Source organism: Aotus nancymaae, unplaced genomic scaffold (genome assembly GCF_030222135.1).
Source record: "Aotus nancymaae isolate 86718 unplaced genomic scaffold, 86718_ANA_hifiasm-v0.15.2.pri h1tg000041l, whole genome shotgun sequence".
NCBI lineage: Eukaryota > Metazoa > Chordata > Mammalia > Primates > Aotidae > Aotus > Aotus nancymaae.
This window is the reverse complement of record NW_026988455.1, coordinates 33,478,469-33,498,338: the sequence shown is the minus strand read 5'-3', so window position 1 is coordinate 33,498,338 and position 19,870 is coordinate 33,478,469.

Sequence of the window (19,870 nt, the reverse complement as noted above, 5' to 3'; positions counted from 1 at the left end):
CTTAAGCCTAAGAACAAACCTGCGTTATATTCAAACTTTTCTTCTGCAGTTTCTCCACCTCTCTCAACCTTCAAAGAATTGAAGAGATTTAGGGACTTGCACTGGATTAGGCTTTGGCTTAAGGGAATGTCGTGACTGGTTTGATCTTCTATCAAACTACTAAAACTTTCTCCATATCAGCAATAAGGCTATTTTACTTTCTTATCACAGCAGTAACACTTTTAAATTTTTTCAAGAATTTTTCTTTTGCATTCACAACTTGGCTGTTTGGTACAAGAAGCCTAGCTTGTGGCCTATTTCAGCTTTTCACATGCATTCATCACTAAGCATAATCTTTTTTATTTAAATGACAGACTGGTAACTTTTTCTTTCACTTGAACACTTATAGCCACTGTATGGTTATTAATTGGCCTAATTTCAATATTATTGTGTTTCAAGCAATAGGAAAACCCAAGGAGACAGAAAAGACAGGGGAACTGCTGGTTATGGAACAGTCAGAGCACATACAATATTTATTGCTTAAGTTGGCTATCTTAAATGAGTGAGGGTTGTGACACTCCAAAATAATTATTAGGTTGGTGCGAATGTAATCGTGGCTTTTGCATTGTTGGGGTGTATGCAAATACACACTCTGCCACTTTATATAAGAGACTTGAGCATCCCTGGATTTTGGTATTCATGGGGGTACTAGAACCAATTTCCCACAAATATGGAGAGGCAACTGAATTTTGTTATGGCAGACCTAGAAAAGTATTAATATAATAGTAACATCAAAGATTACTGATATTAATCACTGTAACAGATAAAATGGTAAGGAAAAAGTTTGAAATATTGTGGCAATTATCAAAATGTGACATAGAGACACAAAGTGGGCACATGCTATTGGAAAAAATGGTACCAATAGACTTGATGCAAGATTGTCACAAATCTTCAATCAGTAAAAAACGCAATATCGTGAAGCACAATAATGCAAAGTATAATAAAATAAGGTATGCATGTATATTTCACATTTTATTGACCCATTATTCCATATTTTGATAGTTGGACAATTTCCAGCCTTTAGCTATTGTGAATAATGCTTCTATGAATATATAAATATATATGTTCAAGTCCCTGATATGAATTCTTTTGCATATGTACTTGGAAGTGGAATTGCTACATCATATGATGTATTCAATTAATTTTCATATGTTGAACTATCCTTGCATTTCAGAAACAAATCCCACTTGATCATGGTGTGTAATCCTTCTATATGCTGTGGAATTCATTTTGTTCATATTTTGTTGAAGTTTTTAAATTTTTTACATCAATTTTCATAAGAGTCATTGACCTGTATTTTTTTTCTTGTAGTATTTTTGTCTGGCTTCAGCATCAGGATAATGCTGGCCCCACAGAAAAAGCTGGAAAGTGATTTCTTGCTCTTTGAGTTTTTAGAAGCGTTTGATAAAGGCCGGCTTTGAGTTACTGTGTAGCATCCTTCCATTTCAATCTGAAAGTCTCCCTTTATCGTTTCTTGTAAAGCAGATCTAGTGGTAATAAACCCCTCAGTTTTTGCTCATCTGAAAATGTCTAAATTTCTCCCTCATTCTTATGGACAGTTTTGCTGGACATAGAATTCTCAGTTCATAGTTTTGTTTTTCTTTTAGCATTTTAAATATGTCAGCTCACCAACTCTGGATTCCAAAGTTTCTTCCTGGTAAATTGATTGATAATCTTACTGCTGATGATTGGCAATGATAAATCACTCCTTTATTGCTGCTTTCAAGTGCCTCTCTTTTTGTTTTTGTTTTTCAACAGTTTGTTAACAGTGTATTTCAGTGTAGTTTCTTTGACTTTAGCTTACATAGAGTTTATTGGGCTTCTTGGATTTGTAAATTCCTATCTTCAATCAAATTTGGAGATTTTTAGACATTTCTTCAAATTATCCCTTTGCACTTTATTCTCTCTTTTTGCCTTCTTGAACTCTCATAATGCATATATTGGTCCTCATAAAGGTGTGCCACAGGTATGTCAAGCTTTTTTTTGACTTTTTTTCATTCTTTTTTGTAGACTTTCTCATCGACAGTTTCTGTCAATTTATTTTGTTCCCATAAATAGGTCATGTTTTCCTGTTTCTTTGCATGCCTTGTAATTTGTTGTAATAGTTGAAAACTGGGCATATGAAAAACAGACACATCTTCCAGTTTTTGAAGATAGACTCTGTTGAGGGCAGTACTTCACTGATTAGCTGGATTTTCTCTGAGCCTAGGGATCAGCTAAAGTTGAAAGTTTAGGGTGTTTTCTGAGTTGGCATCTTTCCAGGGTCTGAAATTGGCCTTCGCAACTCTACAATATGCATGACTTCTCTCAGATGTCCTAATTTTCCAAAGAGTCTTACACTAGACTCTCCTCAGGGCCTTAGATGGTCTATTCTATGTCTCCACCTATCATCTTTTGTCATAGACATCATCAGGTCTGAAGTCTCCCTGCAGCTTTCAAAAGCAGAGGATGATACTTTTACCACCTAAGATGTGAGTTATGAGAAATAGAAACCAGGCCTTTGAGCAACCCCTGGACAGTTTAGAACATTGCAAATAGAATCATGTCCACTCTCTCCAGTTTGAGAGAGAGAACTGGTAACTGGGCTGCTACCTCTTCCAGTTCAAGACCGTGAAACACAGATGGGAGATGGGAATTTGAGCAAAAGCAGGTGAAAACATCATAAAATTTCCTACCGTAGGAAGGTGTCTTTTTCCTGATTGAGGATACATTCATTTGCTGTAAGTCTATGACTATTTTTCAGAGCTTTTATAATGTTAGTTCAGATAGTTTCTGGTTCTTCCTTGGTGTGTTTGCTGTTTTCAGAGCTTAGAGATTCTTCCTCTGCCATTTTGCTAATGTTACTCTTGTCAGTCTTCTCATTGAACCTTTTAATGAGTTCTCCTCATTCACTGGCAACAGGACAGAGGCTATTCATTCTAAAGTACCATCTATATATATTTCACCAGTCCTCAATGCTATTATTTTCCATCCACATCCTATATTCAGTTTCTACCATTCCACCAAAAATTGCTGTCAAAGGCAACTTAATGACAGAGAAAGGACTTGGGGTTTTGAGATCATCAGAACTTGGTTAAAATTCTGGTCCACAATTACTTGTTTTTGTATCTTGGACAACCATCATAAGCTGTGCAAGTCTCAGTATAGTGAGTTATGTCATTACTTTACTTGTAATACAATTGCTTTGCATATCTGATTTAAAATCAAGACTAGGCCTGTGACTCTTCCCCCATAAATAACTAAAAATCCATCTCTCCTTTTTTTTTTCTAGTGGTTTATCCTATGGAAATCCAATAATAACTTTTATGCCTCTTTCAGATCTCTGTAGCACTTGTTGATACATATGATAACTGATCATATGTCAGTTGCCACTCTATGACTGGAAATAAAATATTTCTTTTTGCTTATGTCTTGGATCTTTCTTAATAATGTGTTTATCTGGAAATAAAGTCATGTCTCTACCTGTTAATTTATTTGTTGCATATTTATTGACTGCTTCATAGATTTGTGTTAGGTTCTGGTTACAGATGCTAGTGAAATGAAGTTCTACCTCAGAAGCTTACAATCTTTACAGAAAAATAGAAAAAAACAACAGCCTATGCCTCAAACACCTTTGCATTTCCAAATGAGATCACAATTAGTAGGTACAATAAATTATTATAGGTAAACATATACTTATTTGACATGAAAACCCAGTTAACCACTTTTCTATTTTGAAATAGAAAACTTCTCTTTCTCCTTGGTTTGCTCCTTGCTGTCTGGGATAAACTTAAGTTAGCAAGGAGCAGACCTCAAGAGGTTCAGAACTTTCGCTGAGAGAATCATTGAGAAGTTATTATCTGGCACTTAAACAACATGCTCAACATGAAAATGAGCTGGAAATCTCACAAAGTTAGTGATCTTTCAGGAATTTCCATACTTCCTGCTTTCGGTTGGAAGACCTAGAAGAATAGCCTCCTTTAAAATGCAGTTAAATATTCAACAACCTGTGTGTTGGCTAAGTGAGCTCAAGAAGTGAAAGAAACTTGTGTTTTAGTTCCACTTACTATGGAGCCTCTGGTCAAATTATTCACTTCTGCTATATCTCTGTCAGCTTATCATCTGTAAAATGGAGGCGGCTCTAAAAACGTAGTGAGAGATGGTGCACAGCTTTATGTGTAATTGTGTTTATTTTAGAATAACAATGACATCTAAACTATTACTGCAGAAAATTCAAATGTTATTTGGTGTCATCTAGTAGACTCTATGGAAAAGTAAAGAGGCCCCAGAATAACTAACTTTTCCAAGGGGCCGCAATTATTTTCTGGTAGGCTTGGGGCAAAAACCTAGATGTCCTCAATCCCACTCTATCGTTCTTTCATTGAGTTCTAAACACAGAAAATAAAATCCTTTTGTTCCATGTAACTGGTGCAGGCCTTGTCAATATTGAAATCGCAGCACTGAGTATTAAGAGGTATTTGGAAAATTCTGAAAAGGAAGATACAGACCTCTGATACTGTAGATGAGCAGAACTGTTAAATAAAGGTGTATGAGAACTGTAGTTCCTAATAGGATAGTTGAATTTTTGTTTTCTGGTAACCTTGAAGGCTCCACCCCAACATACAATTCTAAAATTTTTGGACTAGATTACATTGAATTCTACATGCATTCATGTATACATGTATACATCTACATATATTGATGTAAATCAATAAAATATCCCATGTATCATTTATCATTTACTTTTCTTGGTTTTTAATTTCTACTTGATTCTTTCCAAACATAGAACAGAGAATGGATATAAGTATATGGGAGGCTACAGAGATAAAGTAAGCTCACTTCATTCACCATGAAAATTAAGAACCTAAGAACCTAACAACCACTTTCTAGCTGAAAGCATCCAGACCAATTATCTTTGCTTTATAGGGAAGACTTCTGAAAAAATCAAGCTGACAAACTCTTAATTACCCCATTTCCCTTAACTATTTCAATAAGTACAATTATATGAGAATTCGTCTAGTGACAGAGAAGGGGAGCCTGGCTAAATATCACCATGACCATAATGTGGATATGATAGGCTCAAGCTATGTTACAAGGGATGGAGCCTATTTATCATTACTAATATTAATAGAATACAGCATTTAATACTCTGTTTTGTGCTAAATAATTTTTTTCCATTCATTAAAATGGATGGACTATATCTGAGTCTGTAGTGTATGTATTGTTGAAATCTGAATAAATCTTTGTGGGTTACCAGGATCACTTTTAATAAGTCACAGGTTTCTAGGAAGGATCTGCTGAAAAACTCTCAGTCTAGTATTACTTTTATAACAAAATCGTAATGTAGTCTTGAGCAAGTTAAGCTTATCTGTAAAAGAAAGATACTTACACTTGCTGTTCCTACCTCAAGGTTCTCTTACAATAAATACATATAAAAATATATATACACTTAATAAAGGTGTATATGCATGAATATATTACCAATATTTACAGACATTTCAAATAATTCTATAGAATGCACTGTAGAAAAAATAGGTGATGCATCTCCATCAAACAGTTCCAAGCTCCCCCATTAAAATTACCTAAATGAACAAAACCCTATATGTTTACATACATAGACGGGAACTCCAAACACTGCTTCTTGCAGTACCCTGTTCCAACCATGCTACCTTCTTCTTCACGCCAGTCCTCAATTCAGACACTGTGGGGATTCATTCACTAATCCATGCACACATTTATTCATGCAAGATAATTTATTCATCCCCTACCAAATGCTAGGTACTATCCTTCGGTATGTTTCACAGGTATGTTAAGGAAATATAGCCATAAACAAAAAAAGATAAATATCCTCACCTTCTAGTTGGAGGAAGACAAAAAAAAACCTTATAAACAGATGCATAAATATATAAATAAAAATAGGAAAAATAGTATATCAGGTAATTTCTAGGGAGAATTAGAAAACTGGGAAAGGAGATAAAGAGTGTTAGATGGTGGAGGGAGGTTGTAATTTGAAATTCTGGGGGAGGTAAAATTTAAGAAGAAACCTAAGGGTGTTCTAGGAAACAATAATGTGCATATCTTGGAAATGAGCATTACAGGCATAGCAAACAGCCAAATGGGACGGTCATGAGGCAAGAGTGTCCATGAGTATTCAGGGAACGGAAAGGGGATAAGCGTGTGAGGGAGAGAGGGATCAGAGTGGAGAGGACAAGGAAATGATGTCAGAAAGGAAATGGAGAGCATGGATTGCTAGGGGTTTGGAGGCATTTAGAAGACTTTGGCTTTTGCTTTGAGCAAGCCTTTATAGAGGTTTGACTGATACAGTCTGACTTAGGTTTTAACAGGATTTCTCTAGATGCAATGTTGATTAAAAATTGTAGGAAAGTAAGAAAAAGATTAGGGAGACCAATTTCTTTACATAAGTGATTTACTCGAATATTTGCTTTCTACTCGTAAAGAAATAGATCAGTGATGGGCAAAAAATAGCCCACAGATCTTTTTGTATGACCAGTGAGCTAAGAATGATTACGTTTTGAAAGGATTCTTGAAGAAGAAGAAAAGGAGGAGGAAATGGAGGAGGAAGGGGAGCTACAAAAACAGTATATGGCCCACAAATCTTAAAACATTGAAAGTTTGGAAAATATTTGCTAAATCTTCAAGTAAAGGGTGTAACTGGAAGTAGGTCCTCAATACAACTGAAAAGTGGAATACATGAGAAAATAGTTGCTAAAAACATTGTTAAGTGATAGGTGTCAAGAAACATCTGTGATTTCATTCTCAACCTTCACAATGTCATACATTTCCATTGAGATATTGAAAAATATGGTCAGTTTATAAAAGAATAAACAAAAAGACCCTGTGTCACCTCAACAATGTCATAAATGAAATTGATGTAGTAATAACAAAAACAGTAACACAAAGCATTTTTATAGAACTCAAAATTCTACAAAGCATTTTCATGCTAACTACCTAATTTCACCTTCAAATCAATTCCATGGGATAGGTATTATTTCCTTATTAGAAATTACTGTATCCTAAATCCTTAATGATTGATTGCTGAGCCCTGGGTATAGTCAAAGTCAGAAGAGTGTGAACAAATGTGAACCTGAAACAGCCAATCCTTCTGATCCTGCAAAATGGACCCTGAGTTGCTAACTGGGTCTAAACTTAAAATACAGCCAAGCAGTCATGTGTTTACTAGCGGTAACACAGGTACTTTGAATTCCCTCAAAATCCACACCTCTTTAACTCTGGAACTTTCAGAGCTCACCTGAACCAACCAATTAGCCTGCCTAAGCCAATCAGGGCTCAGCTGTATGAACCAGGCAGGGCTTGTCTGTGTCAGCTAATTAGAGCTCAGTTGCATCAAATTATTGGAACTCAGCTGCCTTGACCAATCAGAATTAAGCAAGTTTCAAACCTTCATTTGTGTAAATGGACCTGAATGGGAACCTAGGCAGAAAATTTCTGCTCTGTAACTCAAGCCTTCCCTATAGGTTGAACTGTACAGCCTAATATAAAACCTACCAAGAGGACTGCCTGGGGCTATAGAAGCAAAGCCAAGGCCGGGTGCAGTGGCTTATGCCTATAATCCCAGCACTTTGGGAGGCTGAGGTGGGTGGATCACGAGGTCAGGAGTTCAAGACCAGCCTGGCCTACATGGTGAAACCCTATCTCTACTAAAAATACAAAAAATTAGCTGGGTGTGATGGCAGGTGCCTGTTACCTCAGCTACTTGGTAGACTGAGGCATGAGAATCACTTGAATCTTGGAGGCAGAGGTTGCAGTGAGCCAAGACTGTGCCACTGCACTCCAGCCTGGGCAACAGAGCAAGACTGGGTCTCAAAAAAAAAAAAGCAAAGCCAAAAGATTCTACTCAACATTCTCTACAGTCACACTCCCTTAGGAAGTGGGGTGAGGGTAGAAAGGGAAAAGGAAAGAAAAAAAAGAAAACAATAATACTATTATTATAGGGAAAGAAAGAAGAAAAAGAAGAAATCCTACCTGCATGGAAATAATTACCAAAGTTAGAAGTGCCAGTGTCTCCAGAAGAGAAGAATCCAGTCAAATAATTCTGGAACCATAAAATATCTGAATGTAGTGACACTACCAAAGGATTGCACTAGCTCTCCATTAATGGATGGAGATTTAGTTAGGTTTGATTCCTAACCAAAATGGAAACCTAAAAGTGACAGATGAGGAATTCAAAGCATGGATTGCAAGGAAGCTCAATGAGATCCAAGACAAAGTTGAAAATCAGCACAAAGAAACTGCTAAAGCAATCCAAGAGATGAAGGAAGAGATAAACATCTTTAAAAGAAAAAGTTGGCCAGGTGCGGTGGTTTATGTCTGTAATCCCAACACTTTGGGAAGCAGAGGCAGGTGGATTGCCTGAGCTCAGGAGTTTACCACCAGCCTAGGCAACATGGTGAAACCCCATCTCTACTAAAATACAAAAAATTAGCCAGGTGTAGCAGTGTGCACCTGTAGTCCCAACTACTTGGGAAGATGAGGCAGGAGAGCTACTTGAACCCAGGAGGTGGAGGTTGCAATGAGCTGAGATTGAGACACTGCATTCCAGCCTGGGTGATAGAGCGAGACTCTGTCTCAAAAAAAAAAAAAAATCAGAGCTTCTGAATTTCAAAATACAATAGACAGCTTTATCAGTAGACTGGACCAAGCAGAAGAAAGAATTTTAGAGCTTGATGACCAGTTTTTGAACTAGCCTAGTCTGACAAAAATAAAGAAAAAATTTAACAATCTTCAAATATAGGATAATTACAGGAACCAGACCTACAAATTACTGGTATTCCTGAGAGAAGAGAAAAAGCAAATAACTTGGGAAATATATTTGAGAGAATAATTCAAGAAAACTTCCCTAATCTTTCTAGGGAGGTAGACCTGCACATACAACAAATCCAGAGAGCACCTGTAAGTCACTATACAAAATGAAGATCACCAAGGCATATGGTTACCAAACTATCCGATGTCAATGTTAAAGGAAAATCTTTAAGGCAGGTAAAGAAAAAGAGCAGATGATGAAGAAAGGCAACTCCATCATTTTAACAGTGGACTTCTCACCAGAAACCTTACAAGCCAGGAGAGATTAGGGGCCTATTTTCACTATTTGTAAAGAGAAGAAATTCCAACCAAGAATTTCGTATCCTGCTAAACTTAACCTACATAAGTAAAAGAGAAACTGTTTTCCAGAAATGCAAGTGCTCAGGGAATTTGTTACCATTAGACAAACCTTGCAAGAGATCTTTAAGGGAGTTCTAAACATGGTAATGAAAACATGATACCTGCTACCACAAAAAGACAAGTAAGTACATAACCTGCAGACTGTATAAAGCAAAAACCCAATAGAAACTGTAAAGCAAACAGCTAACAACTTCACAATGGGATCAAAACCTCACATATTAATATCAACCTTGAATATAAATGGGCTAAATGCCCCAGTTAAAAAGCATAGAGTGGCAAGTTGGATTAAAAAAAAACAAGGCCTATACATCGGTTACCTTTAAGAGACTCATCTCAAACATAATGACACCCATAGGTTTAAAGTAAAGAGTTGAAGAAAGATTTAACACACAAATGGAAAACAGAAATTAGCAGGGGTTGTTACTCTCATATCAGATAAAAGAGACTTTAAACCAACAATAGTAAAAAAAAAAAAAAAAAAAGACAAAGAATAGCATTTCATAATGATAAAAGGTTCACTTCAACAAAAAAACTTAACTATCTTAAAAATGTACATAGCCAACATTAAAGCATCCAGATTCATAAAACAAGTACTTCTAGATCTACTAAAAACCTTAGACAGCCACACAATAATAACAATAATAGTGGGGGACATCAACACCCCACTAACAGCATTAGACAGCTATCATCAAGGCAGAAAAGTAACAAAGAAATTCTGAACATAAACTTGACACTTGATGAATTGGATCTAATAGACATCTACAGAATATCCATCATCAACAACAAAATACACATTCTTCTCATCTGCACACAGAACATAGCAGCAAGTATTAATAAATTCAAAACAACTGAATTCATACCAACCATATTCTTGGACCAGGATGGAATAACAATAGAAATCAATTCTAAGACCTCTCAAAACTGCAAAATTACATGCAAATTCAACAACTTTTTCCTGAATGACTTTTGGGTAAACAACAAAATCAAACCAGAAATAAAAAAATTACTTGAAGGAAATGAAAACAGAGGTACAACATACCAAAATCTCACTGATGCAGTAAAAGCAGTGTTAAGAGGAAATTTTATAGGCCTAACTTAAATACTTGGATGTCAAATTAATGACCTAATACCACACCTAGAGCAATTAGAAAACAGAACAAATGAATCCCAAAACTAGCAAAAGAAAAAAAATCCACAAAATCAGAGCTTAATTATATATAATGGAATAAACTATTATATATAATCAGAATAAAATATTCTAAAATTTATGTAAAACCAAAAAGCCAGAATATCCAAAGCAATTCTAAATAAAAAGAACAGTCCAGAGGCATCAAATTCCCCAATTCAAACTAACCAAATTCCCCAGTTCAATTAACCAAAGCCACATGGTAGTGGTAAAAAAACAGGCACACAGACCAATGGAAAAGAACAGAGAACCCAGAAATAAAGCTGCACACCTACAGCCATCAAAAATAAGCAATGGGGAAAGGATTCCCCTATTCAATAAATGGTGCTGGAATAGCTGGCTCACCATATGCAGAAGAATGAAACCAGACAAAAATTAACTCCAGATGAATTAAAGATTTAACTATAAGACCCTAAGCTATAAGAATCCTAGAAGAAAACCTAGGAAACACCATTCCAAACATGGGCCTTGAGAAAGAATTTATGACTAAGTCCCCAAAAGCAATGGCAACAAAAACAAAAATTGGCAAGTAGGACCTAATTAAACCAATAACCTTCTGCTCAGCTCAACAGGCTAACAGAGATTCTATAAAATAAAGAAAATATTCACAAGCTGCATCTGACAAAGTTCTAATATCCAGATTCTATAAGGAACTTAAACCATTGAACAAGGGAAAAACAAATAATCCCCCCAAAAATTGGTAAAAGACATGAACAGACGCTTATCAAAAGAAGACATACAAGGGACCGAGAAACATGAAAAAAATGTTCATCATCACTAATCATCAGAGAAATGCAGATTAAAATCATAATGAGATAGCATCCCACACCAGTTAGAATGGCTATCACTAAAGAGCAAAAAAAAAAAAAAAGAGAAAGAAAAATGACAGATGTTGGTGAGGTTAGGGAGAAAATAGAACATGTAGACCATGTTGGTGGGAATGTGACTTTGTTCAGACACTATGGGAAACAGAATGGAGGTTTCTCAGAGAACATCAAACAGGACTACCATTCAACCCAGCAATTCCACTACTGGGAATATATCCAAAAGAAAACAAATCATTCTTCCAAAAAGACATATGCCCTCACATGTTTATCTCAGTGGAACTCACAATAACAAAGTCACGGAATCAACCTAGATGCCCGTCAGTGGTGGAGTGAATAAAGTGTATGTGGTACATGTGCACTATGGAACACTATACAACCATAAAAAGAAATAGAAATCATATCTTTTGCAGCAGCATGAATGCAGCTAGAGGCCTTTATCCTAAGCAAATTAATGCAGGAACAGAAAACTAAATATTGCCTGCTCTCACTTATCAGTGGGAGCTAAACATCAGGGTCTCATGGACATAGAGAAGGCAGCAAATAGACACTGGGGACTACTAGGGGGTGACAGATGGAGGGTGGGCAAGAGTTTAAAAAATAACTATTGGATACTATGCATGGTACCTGGGTGTTGAGATTATTTGTACCCCAAACCTCAGCATCACGCGTGCTGCACATGTGCCTCCCAAATCTAACATAAAAAGATAAAAACAACACCAAACCATAACAACCATCCCAGTCCTTCCCTTTGTTTTCTGGAACACTCCTTCATTTTGTATTGGAGGCTATAGTTTTCAAACTATTCATTGGAATAAAGTCTCTTTCTGCCGAATTCCTTGTTCAGAAAACTTTTGTTCATAGAAGAGGAGTGTGTAGTGACTGACAGCAAGGAGACAAAAGGTATTTTAGAGGAAAAAAAGTTTATTTAATGAACTCCATAGGTCAGTTAAGTCCAGAAGACTCAACTGTTATTTAAAATGTTATTTTAAATAGATGTTTTAAAATGTAAAAATAAATTAAAATCTTATAGAGAGCTCAGTTCTTGGTTCTGAAACTTGTAAATGTCATATGTCTGGTGCACATCAGCCCCAAGAGAGAAAAGCACATCAATGAAATAAGCCCAAGAAACAAGATTCGAACCAGATAAATTCCTGTAGGAGTTTCAAATCTTTCTTGTCATGCTGAAGCTTCTAGCTCCTAGGAAGTAACACACATTTCTCTTGTCCTGACGCTGAAGATCATGTCTCCTCTTGGGCATAAGAAGGTTTAGAGTGATATTTAGGTGACAATAATGTGTGGTGAAGAGTAGGTCCAGCTGGAATGCTCACAATGACCAAACTGCATTGATCATATTTTAATCCAATATATTTCTCCAATAAAAACTGGCAAATACGTGATATATTTGCTTTCTAGACATATTTCAGGAAAACCAGAGAACATGGATTCTAATCCATATGAAATAATCCACTGGCGAATTTCTTTCAGGATAGACCATGACAGATCTAGATCATAATCTTTACATACTTAAATTCTTCCCACACGACCAAAAAGAACATCTGGGCTACAAGGCTCCATTAGAAGAGAAATGTAGCATGAGTCGTGTGACAATTGCTGGTCCCCACCCTACATCTTAGAAGATTGCAGCTCAGTGTGGGCCATGGTCAACTTATGAGTTGAGGTAAGGGCCTCCTCCTAGGAGTGCGTGTGCTTATTACATATAACCCACTGTGCTAAGTACCTTAGGGAATAGAGGAAAGAATGAGAAAACGCCATGTCTCCACGATAAGGAGGCACACAGGACACACGAGCTGTGGAATCACACAGCCCAGGTTCACAGCCTGGTTGGGCCACTGCCTCCTGAATGATCTGCGGAACAGTCTCAGGCTCAAATGTTGTTTTAGCAATTTGTAAAAAGACGTGAGAAGACCTGGCCTGCCAGGCAGGGATATGATAGGGGCGGCATCCAGTCAGTTCAGTACACTGCCTCCTCTCTGTGAAAACCGGTGCAGCGGTGCTGGCGGCCCTCAAGGCCAGGGCGGCCATGGAGGAGGAGGGCCTGGCTCCAGGGGGTGCGGAAGCACTGGAGAGGCCCCGGGGGAGCCTGGCAGGATCTGGGTGGCCTCGTGCTCGTCTTCCAGCAGGCTCTGCCCTTGTGACCTGGGGGACAGGGCCGGCCAAGACAGGGACACTGGATGCCAAGCCGGCAGCTGGGCCAGATGCCAGCTGAGAAAGATTCTGGCAGATCAGGCCTCTCATCCCCCGAGCCCCACAGAGGGGCCCATCTGAAACAAGGCACCCTCCCCAGCAGCAGCGTCCCTGGGTTCCCGGGGCTAGAGAGTCCAGCTGGGCCTGGCAGTGGGCCTCGCCCTTCCTCAGCTGACGCTGTTTTAGGCGCCCTGGCTGGGCCCACGCTCCCTGGCGCCCTCCTCTGTTAGGAGCCGCATGGATACATCAGGAGTCTCAGCTGCCAGGGGGCACCTGGCCACTGAGGAGCAGGTGACAGAGGAGTGTCTCATCTGCTTCTGTCCCTCTTTTCAGTATCACAGGTGCACAACATGCTCAAAACAAGAAATTTATTTCACACATTTCTTCCCTGGTCTCGCTACAGGCCCCCGGGTCAGTGCCCGTCCGTCGCCCTCAAGGCCTCCGCACCTGTCCAGGACATCCGGGCCCTTTCTGACTCCTGTTCAACCCGCGGCCGCCTCCTAGGCCCTCCTCGTCTCCAGGCAGCTTGTGTGGCGCCTGTGTCCTCTCCCGCAAGACCAGGGCGTCCCTCTCAGGTTCCTGCAGACTGTGGTCTCAGAGCCATCTGTTGGGAACTCCTGGAGGCTGCTGCACCCAGACTCCCTAAGGACTCTCCCCTCCGGGCCGCAAGGTCGCCCTCCCACTGCCTTCGCCACCTGAGCAGGTCCCAGCCAGGCAGACAGAGGGGAGGGCTGAAGAAGAGCCCAGAACTGTGGTGCAGGAGCATCACGTAGAGACCCAGGGACAGGGGGACAAGAAAAGGGCCCCGTAGCCATAGGGAAGCGTCATCCACATTCAGTGCCTTGGAGATCCAGGGAGACCTCACCTTCTTTAGGTGCAGCCCCAGCCCTCTGCAGGGAAATGCCCACTCCTAGTTCTCAGAAAACCCAGGTAGCTGGGTCGGAAGGCACACGTATCTCCAGTGAGTGGCTCCTTCTGGGAGGACCATGACGTCCCCAGCTCACACAGCCCTAGTGGAGGTGGCCTTCCCTTTGGGAAGCCTGACCTGGCTCCCTGACCTGGCCCTGGGATGCTCCCTGCTGCTGACGAGGAGGCCTGGAAGGTGCTTGAGGAAGACCACTTGCCCAGGATCTCCAGGCTTGTTGGGGAAGGAGATGCAGGGCAAGAAGCCTTCAGCTCTTTCAGTATGTGGCTCTTCTCAACCCAGAGCTGCCAGCAAAAGGCCACGCAAGAGGAAAATGTGGATTCCACCGCTGCTACCACTGGTCCTACCCTGCAATTGATGTGGGATAGAGGTGAGCTGCCCAAAGGTGCTAAGCTTCCTTGCCTATCTGTTGAGGGATACCTGGCAACCTGGAGAACAGCATGGGGTCTAAGTAGAACAGCAAAATCTTGGAGGCTAGAACAGAAACTTTGGAGGATAAAACAGAGGCCAGGGCAAAGTGCAGTGCCACCCAGACTGCCCCTGCTGTCTCCCCACCCGTGGAAACTTCAGACTCCCTGCCACCTACGCTTTGCAGTTCCGACCTCCTCCTTCCACCCTTGACTTGGCTGAGCTGGCTGCCAGACCCCCAAATCCTGCTTGTCCGTCACACTAAGAGTATCGATAATCCCTGACTCTCCACTGTCTCTTCCACTGACCTTGTTCCCATTTTTTTGGTTCCACCTAATGAGGAAGGAGGCTCTTCTCATTCTGGAGTAGCTCCAGCACCTCCCACTTCTCACCCCCCAACACCTTCTAGCCCCACACCTTTCTCCTTCCAGCATCCCTTCAGAAGGGAGACCCCCACAGCTGTGTGTGTGCATTCCCCTCCCCCCTTCTTTCCTCTCCCACCCTTTTTCCAGGACCTTCCACCAGGATCTCTGTTGTCTTCAGCAAGCAGATGAATTCCACAGCAGTCATTTCCACCATCACAGCAAACACATCTGCCCACTAGACCTTGCAGTCTCTTTCAGACCCTCAGGTCCTGGACAGGGATACCACTTTCCCACCTAAGACTGTTATGTTCAGAACTTTTTCAAACTCCAGGATGAGCACTCTACTAGTTTTCCAAGTTGATGGCAGTGCACAGCAGGGGCCCCCTGGTAAGACTCAACCTACATCCACCCAGCTACATTTTATTCCCCAGTCCCACCCCTCAGCCCAAATTTAGGGGCCCCTGATTTGGCCAAAGCAAACTACAGCACCCCGTAGCCTGCCCCGGCTGCCTCCTCCCCTGCAGAGACTTCATACTCCCTGTGCCTGGCCACCTACACTTCCCAGGTCCCAGCTCCCCTTCCCACCTCTGACTTGGGAATTGCTTCAGCCCAAGTCTTCACCAGTTTGCCTGCATAGTCAGTCATGAGAACAATGTACGTATGTGTGTATATATGTATCCTATTAGTTCTGTTCCTCTAGAGAACAGATATCCTATTAGTTCTGTCCCTCTGGAGAACAGATATCCTATTAGTTCTGTCCCTCTAGAGAACTCTAATACACAGCCCAAGCTGACTAATATAGATAGGTAGGAAAGTAGGAAGATAAATAGGTTCCTTGATAGATAGATAGACAGACAGACAGATTCATAATGATAGAGATTAGCCCTGTAAAAACAAAACCATCACAAAGAGACTGGTGGACTCCTCCCGGCACTCTGCTGCCTGATTCCTTTACAGTCAGCAGCTTAGTACAGTTCCAGAGGGTCAAAGTTCCTGCACACTGGCTGCAGAGAATCACCAGCCCTATGTGGTCAGAACTGCCTCTCAGAAGCAGGGTCAAAATCTGTTTGCCCAGCTGATTTTTTGTATTTTTAGTGGAGACAGGGTTTCACCATGTTGACCAGGGTGATCTCGATCTCTTGACCTCGTGATCCACCCGCCTCGGCCTCCCAAAGTGCTGGGATTACAGGCATGAGCCACCGCGCCCGGCCGTGGCTCCTTTTACAAATTTTTTTTCTCACTGCTTTGATAAAGGGTCTTTTGGACTCTATTTGGATATAGTTTAGTGGGTGGGTGAGTGTTTCTTAGATGAGAACCACTAGCATTTCAATTTTCCTGGGCCCTGTAGACCTTCTACAACATACCAACAGAGTTCTGGCATTTCACCTTGATTTAGTCTAGGCCACCAGATTTTAGTCAATTAACCAAGCAGACACTTAGAGCCATTGAAATTGGCACACTGAATCCAGAATGTTGGCTTAAAGCTTCTATATCAATGATTTCATCCTTGTCCAACATTATATTCCTTTCTTCCTGATTAGACCCTTAGGATCCATTTCCATGCATGTTCCTTGAGTTTCTGTCTGTATAAGTTGACAAACTCTTGGCAATATTTTGGTGTAACTTGCATCCTCTCATGGTTCACACTTTGTAACTCACACTCTGGGGCCTGGTGAGACTTGAATCTGGTTGCAAACGTAGAAACAAGAGGCACTGAGGAGTTTCGGGAAGGTTAGCAATCCTTTGCAAGGCAATTACCTTGGAAGAAGTTATTACAATCTTTAGGCAAAGGAATGCTAACCTTAGTCTGGGAGGAAGAGTTTCCATCTGCAAAAGGGGCTCTGAAGAATTTAGAGATTCATCATGGTCTCCAGCTTCACTGGAATTTGTCCATGTGTCTTAACTGTTAAAAGAGTCCCACTCTTAGTGAGTGTACCAACTTCAACTTGAGTTCAATTTGCTTTGTAATTCAGCCACCAGAAAGATTGGATTTTTAATTTGTTTTTCAGAAATCTTGGCCCTATGTCTACAGGAGAAAAAGGTATTCATTGAAGCATTCTGCTCCCTTATGCAAACCTTGAGCTGGGAAGTCAAAGCTCAGGCTTCATCGTTTTCTTTCCTTAAATTCTCTAGTTTACTTAGAAGCAACTAACCAATCCCATTATGCTCCTCATTTCTACTAAAATGTTCTATGGTATCACTACTTGATCCCAAAAACCTCTGTCTTCTACAGGCTGGTGATTCCAGATGCCTGCAGGTAATCATCTTAGCAACCCTTTTGCCACCAAATGCCACAAACATTTCAGTTACTCTTTCAAAGAAATTATCAAGCAACTACCCCATGCCAGAGACTCTTCTAGTCCTGAAGATATAGAAATAAGATAAAAACAGTTCCTGCTGCCATTCAGCTTGATTCTAGTGAGAAAGACGGATAAATTAAAAAATAACTTGACATTACATTTTCAAGAATGTAAGTACTTTATTGGAAACTAAAACTGTGTAAGAAGACAGATATTGACAAGAAAGACACTTTTAGTTCTTGTGGTAAGGAGGAATAGACTTAACTCTTATTAGTAAAAGAGTGTTTAAGAATAAAAATATATCAATACCCCTAACTTTGGAGACAAACCGAAGTACTGAATGTACTTCTATTTTTTGATTTTTCCCTTAGCATGGTGAGTTGTTTGGGAAATGATTCAATAGTTATTTGTAGTTTCTAAATTCTCAGCAGCAGTTGCCTCCTGATATGTGTCACTATATATTCTGAGTTGACATCTGTTATCTGGATCACCAAAATAGTGCCTTGTTTTAAAATTTATCCACGATTGGCTTATGTTTTATCTTACTCTAGGCCATGTTATCACTACATGTGACATCTCTGTATATGTGTTTGTGAAACTGGGATAAAGTTGGCAAAACTTGAGATAGAGGAAACTATCTATGAAACATGTTTTACATTAGTAGAACAGGAGGCATAAGCACATTTGGAATAGAAAGAACAGAGAAGGCGATATTGGAGAAATAGCATCTCACAAAGGAAAGTAGAATGCACGTAGAGAACTTAAACGCAATTTAGGCAACAACCTTTGCAATTTGGGCAACTATAGACCTACTATGGCTTATGGTTTCTACCAACTAGATTTAAGCTCCTTTTGGAATAAAGCCTTTGCCTCATGGAAGAAGTCAGTTAATGTTTATTGACTGTGATTTTGATGATGACATTCATGATGATATTCTATTTAGGGAATGTTTTTCAAAGTGGGGCGTTGACCTGACAAACTGTTATACTGATAGAAAAATCAACACTCTCTGACTGACACCTTAGGTATTGACAGATATCCAAAAGAAAAATAATTGATATGACCAAGCAGTAGCGAAGTGTAGGATATTGATCTCCAGAGATTTGTGACTAAACCTTGTGCAAATGAAGAAAAAAATTCATAGTCTAGATTATCCCAATGTTAAACCATATAGTTATGTTTACACATAATGCTGGAAAAGGCATCAGTGCAACATCTACAATGCACTGATGATGATAATGAAATTTCAGTGATAATGTGATAATGAAATTTTAGGGGAAATTGTAATTAGTTTTTCATCTCTCTTAAATGGTTGTGTTGTTTTTCTGTCCTCTTCCTTCTCCATTTATGTCTGTTCTGGTTCTTGACTTGGGGGAATATACATGTGGGTAATAAGGGTGAACATTTCTGTGGAAACAAAGCAGGTCTACTATGCTTCAGCAGGCTTAACTCTCATTCGTTTAATGAGGGTTTGGAAAGGTTGGGGGTTTTCCTATATATAGTCAATGCATACTTAAGAACACCTACTACGTGCTGGCTTCATTTTAGTCTCTGGGAACTGGGAGACATATTGAACCATCTGTATCTACATATATTAAAATTATTGTACCTAAGAGTAGTTCAAGGTCTTCTATCTACCGTTTTCTTTTGGATGGAAGCATTCCATGCAAACCACCATTATGAATGAGCTTGATCACTTTTTGGGTTTTTGCTACAAATTATAAGAATGAGGAGCTGTTTTCAGAACTAAAAGTTTACCAGCCCACTACTAAGATGTAAAATGAAGAAAAAATAAAAGATAGCTCTGTCGTTTCAAAGAATTTAGAGCTACTTTGGCTTCGTTGGCAGAGTAAGTTCGTTAATAACCCTGAAGCACTCCCCTTGTTGAAATAACACAAATTAGCATTTAACCCGGGAGGAAGAACACGTGAAGTTATTTAACATTTACATAAAATTATGGAGTAAACTCCAAACAGGTCGCCTCCAAAATGTATAATTACACTCAGCAGTCCTGTCAGCATACACAGAAACAATTTTATTTCCAATCATCTTCTGCTTTTATTCACTCAGGAATGTATCATTAAAATTTCCACAGAACAATGAACCTTAATAGGTGCTAATGCAATTGTGAATTATGGTAATTGTTACCTAAATTAATCTTGGTACTTTCCATTCCTTATTGCCCTGCGCATAAGGAGTGGGAAAAAGATAACGTTGAAAGTGACATTGGTATAAATGGTATAAAAATTTATCTCATTTAATAAAAATTTAATATGAAAACTTGCTACTTTGTAACATAGTTATCTTAGAAAAAAAATGTTAGCTTTGTTGCAAGTTGGGTTCACGTAATCTTTAATTTGTGAAATTTGTGAGGGAGAAAGGCAGTTGACCCATTTTGGTTATCTTTGGCGTACGTGTATGCACTGAAGTATCTA